Consider the following 7500-nt stretch of genomic DNA (forward strand, 5'->3'; position numbering starts at 1 on the left):
CTGGAGGAACAGCCCGAAGGAACAGCCCGGAGGAACAGCCCGGAGGAACAGGCTAGAGGAACAGCCTGGAGGAACAGGCTGGAGGAACAGCCTGGAGGAACAGCCCGGAGGAACAGGCTGGAGGAACAGCCTGGAGGAACAGCCTGGAGGAACAGCCCGGAGGAACAGGCTAGAGGAACAGCCTGGAGGAACAGGCTGGAGGAACAGCCTGGAGGAACAGCCTGGAGGAACAGCCCGGAGGAACAGGCTAGAGGAACAGCCTGGAGGAACAGGCTGGAGGAACAGCCCGGAGGAACAGGCTGGAGGAACAGGCTGGAGGAACAGCCTGGAGGAACAGGCTGGAGGAACAGCGACTGATCATCTGCTACTTAAATACTACACCCCATCAGAGAGAGAGGGAGTGTGTGAAACACAGAGAGGGAGAGAGAGAGAGAGATAGAGAGAGAGAGACAGATGGAGAGAGGCTGTAAAAATACTTGATTAAACACAAAACTCATTACTCTGTACAATCACACTGAAAAATAAAGACAAAAGACAATAAAGCTTTGACCTTGAATTGAACATTCACAATTTTTTGTTGAGTTTTTTATTTTATTTTAAATAATAGTTTAATGGTTTACATGAAGATAAATGTCATCTCAATAAAGTTTTTTTATAGTACTAAAAAAAAGTTGGACATAATAAAAAGTTATAGGATGGACACACATTTAAAAAAGAGAAGTCATCTAAAAACACTGGCAGAGAATAAATTAACATTTCTGACAGGGCAAATGACCTGATCAAAACAGCACTGTGGAATAAAACTTGTATCGCTCATTGCTTTGCAGAATCTAAAATCAATACACACGCTGGCCTTGACCAGTGAGACTAAGAACAGGATTATTTATTTCATAATGTTCTGTTCTATTCTCCATCCAATGCCTTGGGCTTTTAATTTTGGCTAAAAACCTGGACCCCTCAGCCAGGAAGTTCAAACTGAAAATTGGTCAATGATTCCAAGCCAACCTCAAAAATCGCAACATTACTGAGACAGCTGTCACAAAACAGCAATGTTGAGGTCAGTCAACCATTTTGGTTATTTTTGATTTGATCCATGAATATGTGGCTTGAATTGAGGAAGAGTAGGTCACAAGAACAAACTGGAAGATCTGAAGAACCTTGAAAGATTCAGTGTGGAGGAATGTTCAAAGCCCCCCTCCCCTCAAGAGGGGCCAGCACACCTAGCTGCTCTGCTGACCAATCACTGCACCACATCGCTGTGACATCACAGCATCGCCATGGTACCGAACTCACCTGTTACCGTATGACATCACAGCCGTCTGCAGGCTAGGGTGGAGCAGGTCAGGGAAGCTGTAGCATCAGCATGAATATTCAGTGCTTCAGAACACTACCCCAGGGCCTGGTGCTGAACTCCTTCATTCGATAAAGAATTAACAATGTGGGCATACTGCTCTGATGCAATCATGGGAAATCAGTGATAGAGAATCTCTTTCACCAATCTCTCTCTCTCTCCTTCTCTCGCCGTATCGCACATTCTGTCATCTCCCTCTCTCTCTCTGCCTTTTTCTGTCTCTTTCTCCTCTGACTCTTTCGCTCCTAGTTTTTCATTTTCTCTCTCCTTCTCTCTGTCCATTCTAAACTGAATATAATATCATCCTCTGTCTGTAAAATTTGAAATATGAATATAACTGTTTTAGTCTTGAAACATGTAAGTCTGCAAGACATGTGATCATCAAAATAAAAAATATGATTTAGATTTTGATTATGAATGTGTGGGCTTAACAGGGACGTAATTTTTTTATATTTGCTGACAAGTTTATTTCCTGATGTAGTTAAATAGCCTATTCTGATATTAATGTCCAATGTAATGGGCGGTCTATGAGACTTACCATCTCTTCAGTAGACACAGAACATTGGTGAGGTCTCAGGATTTTAATCTATGAAGCTGCCAGAGAGGTGTGGGGTGCAGTCCTCTGGGTGGCCAGCTCCACATACCAATCCCCCCTGAGGCTTGGGGTTCCATCTCCAGCTGAGCTGTGATCTCCTCCCTGTCTCTTACCCTCTCCCCTTTCTACCTGCCAAAACAAAGCACAAAACACAGTCCATCAAACACAGATTAATCACACCAGGACAAATCAGCTCCACAAGCATCAAACTCACCTGTTAATATATACCACCAGAATAATAAAAGAGCACAGCACGTGTAGCTCTCCAGGTCTAATAGCAGTCTATCACCAGCAGGTGGCTCCTGTGGTCCAACCTCCCTGAAGGCCAGGCTCCGCCCCTTCTTGCCCTCCTGTGTCCTGGGCAGCTGTGGGTGCAATGCTGCGCCACTAGGGGGCACTGTGCCACAGCAGGATTGAAAAGCCTAATCCTGCTGCAGCTGTGCTCGTGACTGATAGTCACACTGAGTAAGTCCATCAGGGAGGTTACCGGGGACAGCAGGAGCGAGACGGGGGGGGGGGGGGGGGGGGGGGAAGTAGGAGAGTGAGAGGGAAGGAGAGAGAGCATTCTCTTCATTCTCTCTCAACCAGGTTCTAGGAGCAGATCTACACACAGATAGATGCATATACACATACATACACAAACATACAAACACTCACACAAATTCTTCCTAACTTTAACTCTCTCATTGTTTTGATCCTGCATGCACACACACACACACACACACACGGTCTACACAACCCACCACAGCTCAACAAAACTTCAGGAAGATAATCTCAATTGATTTCTTGACAGCAGAAGGTTACATTTCTGATTGTCTTGCAGTTTTGTTTCAGGTTCCATTTGTTTCACCAGCCAAATCCCTGGGAGTCTCAGTCCAAACTGAGGAAAGCGCTTGTGTATTCTCGGGAGTTCTCCAACAAAAACGTTTATATTTATTTATCTAGCTACTGCAGAGACGCTGAGTGAATTATTTTCCATCTCTTTTTAAGCTTTTGCTGTTTTTACATCTGAGTTAATCCTCTCAGGATGTCATCATGCTTGTGTGATTCGACGGTCCGTTATCATCACCTTTCTCTAATTGGTGGATCCAGTGTTGTCTGGTCTCTGATTCGTTACTGCCTCGGTGCAGTGGTGCGTTACCTGGAAAAGGTGACTCAGCATAACGTACACAAACTCGCTCCTGCAGACGCTAATGCCGGCTGTCCCAGGTCACACAGGTGAGGCTGCAGGGTCCAGGAGCAGCACAGGTACAGCACAGCAGCAGCACAGGAGCAGCATGGGTACAGCATAAGAGCAGCACAGGAGCAGCGCAGGTACAGCACAAGAGTAGCACAGGTACAGCACAGCAGCAGCACAAGATCAGCACAGGAGCAGCGCAGGTACAGCACAAGAATAGCACAGGTACAGCACAGCAGCAGCACAAGAGTAGCACAGGTACAACACAGGAGCAGCACAGGTACAGCACAGGAGCAGCACAAGAGCAGCACAGGTACAGCACAGGAGCAGCACAAGAGCAGCACAGGTACAGCACAGGAGCAGCACAGGCGCAGCACAGGTACAGCACAGGAGCAGCACAGGTACAGCACAGCAACAGCACAAGAGCAGCACAGGTACAGCACAGGAGCAGCACAGGTACAGCACAGGAGCAGAACAGGCGCAGCACAGGTACAGCACAGGAGTAGCACAGGTACAGCACAGGAGCAGCACAGGTACAGCACAGGAGCAGCACAGGTGAGTGTCTGCCTCACAAGTATAACCCCTGGGTAAACAGACCCGCCCCTCTGCCCTGTACCCTCGCTGTGATGTCACTGTCTGATATTAAGGGTGTTTTCTGGGAACAGTTTAAAAAGCAGAAAAAAAGTCATTAACCTGAAACCACCTCTGCTGTCCTCTGCACAACAGGGGAATCCAGGGAGCCTATCACAGGCTCTCCCTGGCTTAGGTGGACCAATCATATGCTCTCCTTGACTCAAGTGAACCAATCGTAAACCCTCTCTGGTTAAACTGCACTATCACATGCTCTGCTTAATTAGTTAGGCCCTAAAACCTCAGGCTAAATTAGAGGCAGTGCCCCAGCTGAGGGACTGAGAGGCGGGTAGGGTCAGAGGCCTTCTGGGGCTGTGGAAGTCTGAGTGTCAGCATAGCTGGTGTGTGTGATGAGCAGGCTGGTCATCAGCAAGCAGATATGCCCTTTTAAAATAATCTCCACCCTTGCCCTGTACATATGAGCATTTTAATCTAGACTGAGAGACCAGTGAGAAGCCTCTTTACAATGATCAAAACAGCTCAATATAACCCAGTTTCTGTGATAATTACACCGTTTCATGTGAAGCACATTCAGACGCATTTAAATAAAAAGGCAATCGCAAGCAGATTGTGGCACTCTGGGTAATGGCGAGGCCCGGGGGGGGGGGGGGGGGGGGGAGGGGGTCAGACCCTTAATCTGCACTCAAGCCGCATTAGGCTCTTTACCTCCACAGGATTAGACGGATGTTTGCGTTCCACGTTAAATTAATGTTTATGGGGGGTTATGTAACTGTTTTTACGTGACAGTGTTTGGGTGCATAAGCTACGCACATCTGTGAACGTACAGAGAGAAAGAAAGAGAGAGAGATGGGGAGGCAGAGGGGCAGAGAGCGAGAGAGAGATATTGGAAAGGATTAAAAAAAACTGCATACATAAAACTCCAATAATTTCTGAGACACACACTGGCTGGACCCTAGGGGAAGTTTATTTGAACATGAGGATTTTAAACATCCCTGCTAAATACAAATGAGGTTTTGTTCAGCAAATCGATAACAAACCGATCATATTACACACATTCATAGACAAATATGTCAAATAAATGTGAATCCAATCCAGTTTTAGTGCAGGACATAAAAACCTATGATGATCCAAGCGAGCGGTCATGTGGAGACGCTGCGGTTTTTACCACCTGTAGCGCACAGAGAGGCGTGACTGACCCCCGGGACCACATCTAGGAAGCATCAACACACTGTCGCCACGGTAACGGGCTCTGGAGCGGTGGCCGATCGGATGCTTTCTCCTGTCAGATCTGAGTCACGGCCTGGAGCAGGGGAGCAGGGGAAACATATTTACTGCCGCCTTGGGGGCAGTTTGGCAGCGCTGAAAATTGGCCTCAACTTGGGGCGAAGTGAGTGAGTCCCTGGCCTGAGAGGGGAAAAGGAAGAAAACTAAAATTCAAATATTTAAGAATGGGGGGGGGGTGGTTATGAGCTCACAGGATTGGCTTTTATTTACGCCCGGAAATGACTCTCAGTGGGAATCTTCACCAGGCCGCCGGGGGTCGGGGGGGGGGGGGGGGGGCTCTTAGAGGGCATTTACACCAGGATATAAGACCAGTGCACTGAAGGTGTTCGAACATAAAACACAAATCTTCCCACAGGCTGGTGTGATAGAAAATAAAATTTTACTTTGTTAATTAAACTGATTATTGTCTTGAGTTCTGTGCCCCCTAAACTACACACACATCATGTCCCCGTGAAGCACACACACACCATGTCCCCATAAACCACACACACACCCTACACCACACACACACACACATCATATCCCCTAAACCAGAAACAGCAGAAACGTGCTTCTCTCTGGATGAAGTGCTGAAATCTCTGTCTGTTTCACATGCACACACACACACACACACACACACACTCTGTCTGTTTCAGTGTGATATCAGCAGGCTTATTATCAGAGTGTGTCTCTGGCACTAAGATACCTGCTCACCCCTTCCCCCCAAAGTACATAACTGACCCTCTGTGTCCAATTCAGCCACCAGCAGACCTCACACATGCACACACACACACACACACATGCACACACACACACACACACACTGTCACACACACACACACACACACTGTCACACACACACGCACACACGCACACACGCACACACGCATGCACGCACGCACGCACGCACGCACGCACGCACACACACACACTAACGGTAGGCCTTATTTACTGAAATGTTTTTGAAGATGAGATGCTGTCTGTAGATCACGCCTGAAAGCAGCACAGTAACTCGGTATGATTTATCAGATTGAGCGCTAATGCTAATCTTTCAGATCTAATTCTCTGTAACCTCAAACCTCTAAGCTGCTACTAACTTTTAACCTCCAAATGTGCTGAGACCTCCCTCCTCAATTCACCCCCTCCACACATACACGCACTCACATGCTCACACACACACACACACACATATACGCACTCACATGCTCACACACACACACACACACACGCACTCACATGCTCACACACACACACACACACTCACACGCTCACACGCTCACACATACACGCACTCACATGCTCACACACACACACTCACACTCACGCACACACACACACACACTCACACTCACACTCACACGCTCACACACACACACAGACGCACACATGCACGCAAGCACACACGCACACGCACGCACACACACACGCACGCAAACGCACACGCACACGCAGACAAGTGCGTACACGCACACACACGCACACACGCACGCAAACGCACACACGCACACGCAGACAAGCACGCACACGCACACACACACGCACACACAGACACACAGAGCAGGGAGCTCAGCTCAAAGAGTCTAATTATCAGCCTGTCTCAGGAAATTGAGCTGAACTGTAGCTGCAGCCTGGTGTTAATGAGTGTGTGACCTAGAGGTCAGGAAAATTAAAAATATGATTTCTGAAGCCAAAAAGCATATTCCACATGATTACATAATAGAGTGGGGATTACAGAGCCCATGCACACATCTGGAGAGAATGAGTGAGTGAGTGAGCGAGTGGAGGGGAGAGAGAGAGTGAGTGAGTGAGTGAGCGAGCGAGCAGAGGGGAGAGAGTGAGTGAGTGAGTGAGCGAGCGAGCAGAGGGGAGAGAGTGAGTGAGTGAGTGAGCGAGCGAAGGGGAGAGAGTAAGTGAGTGAGCGAGCGGAGGGGAGGGAGTGAGTGAGTGAGTGAGCGAGCAGAGGGGAGAGAGTGAGTGAGTGAGTGAGCGGAGGGGAGAGAGTGAGTGAGTGAGCGAGCGGAGGGGAGAGAGTGAGTGAGTGAGTGAGCGGAGGGGAGAGAGTGAGTGAGTGAGTGAGCGGAGGGGAGAGAGTGAGAGAGTGAGTGAGCGAGCGAGCAGAGGGGAGAGAGTGAGTGAGTGAGTGAGCGAGTGAGCGTGTGAGCGAGCGGATAGGGCGCTGAAGAATAAACTAGGCCAGTTTGGGTGAGTGAGAGGATCCGGGCAGGAAGGGGATGTTCTATCACACGGAAATTTCTGGAAGCCTGGCGCTGAGCACACAGCGCGTAATTGCTTTTGCAAATCGCGTTCGCTCGGAAGGGACTTTCTCTGAGAGGAACTGAAATATCAGAGTATGAGAGAGAGGGAGGGAGCGAGCGATAGAGAGACAGAGGGGGGAGAGGGTGATAGAGCTGGGGAGAGCAAGGGAGAGGGAGAGAGAGAAAAGAGGGCCTTCCAAACACAGTCACTCACATGCACAACCCTAACTCACCCCAACCCAACAGAACTACAGCTACTCATCCCAAC

General features: G+C 48.7%; 1 long non-coding RNA gene across 1 annotated transcript in view; it reads right to left on the reverse strand.

Moving 5' to 3' along the window:
• Positions 1 to 808: 808 nt before the first annotated feature.
• Positions 809 to 7500, reverse strand: part of LOC118235518 — a 9291-nt gene continuing 2599 nt past the window's right edge. Inside the window, exons 2-3 of the long non-coding RNA XR_004766869.1 lie at positions 1890 to 2075; positions 809 to 1413 (exon numbers count right to left, since the gene is read on the reverse strand). This is a non-coding gene — a long non-coding RNA (uncharacterized LOC118235518). The remainder of the gene's footprint in view (positions 1414 to 1889; positions 2076 to 7500) is intronic.

Source organism: Anguilla anguilla, chromosome 9, assembly GCF_013347855.1.
Source record: "Anguilla anguilla isolate fAngAng1 chromosome 9, fAngAng1.pri, whole genome shotgun sequence".
Taxonomy (NCBI): domain Eukaryota; kingdom Metazoa; phylum Chordata; class Actinopteri; order Anguilliformes; family Anguillidae; genus Anguilla; species Anguilla anguilla.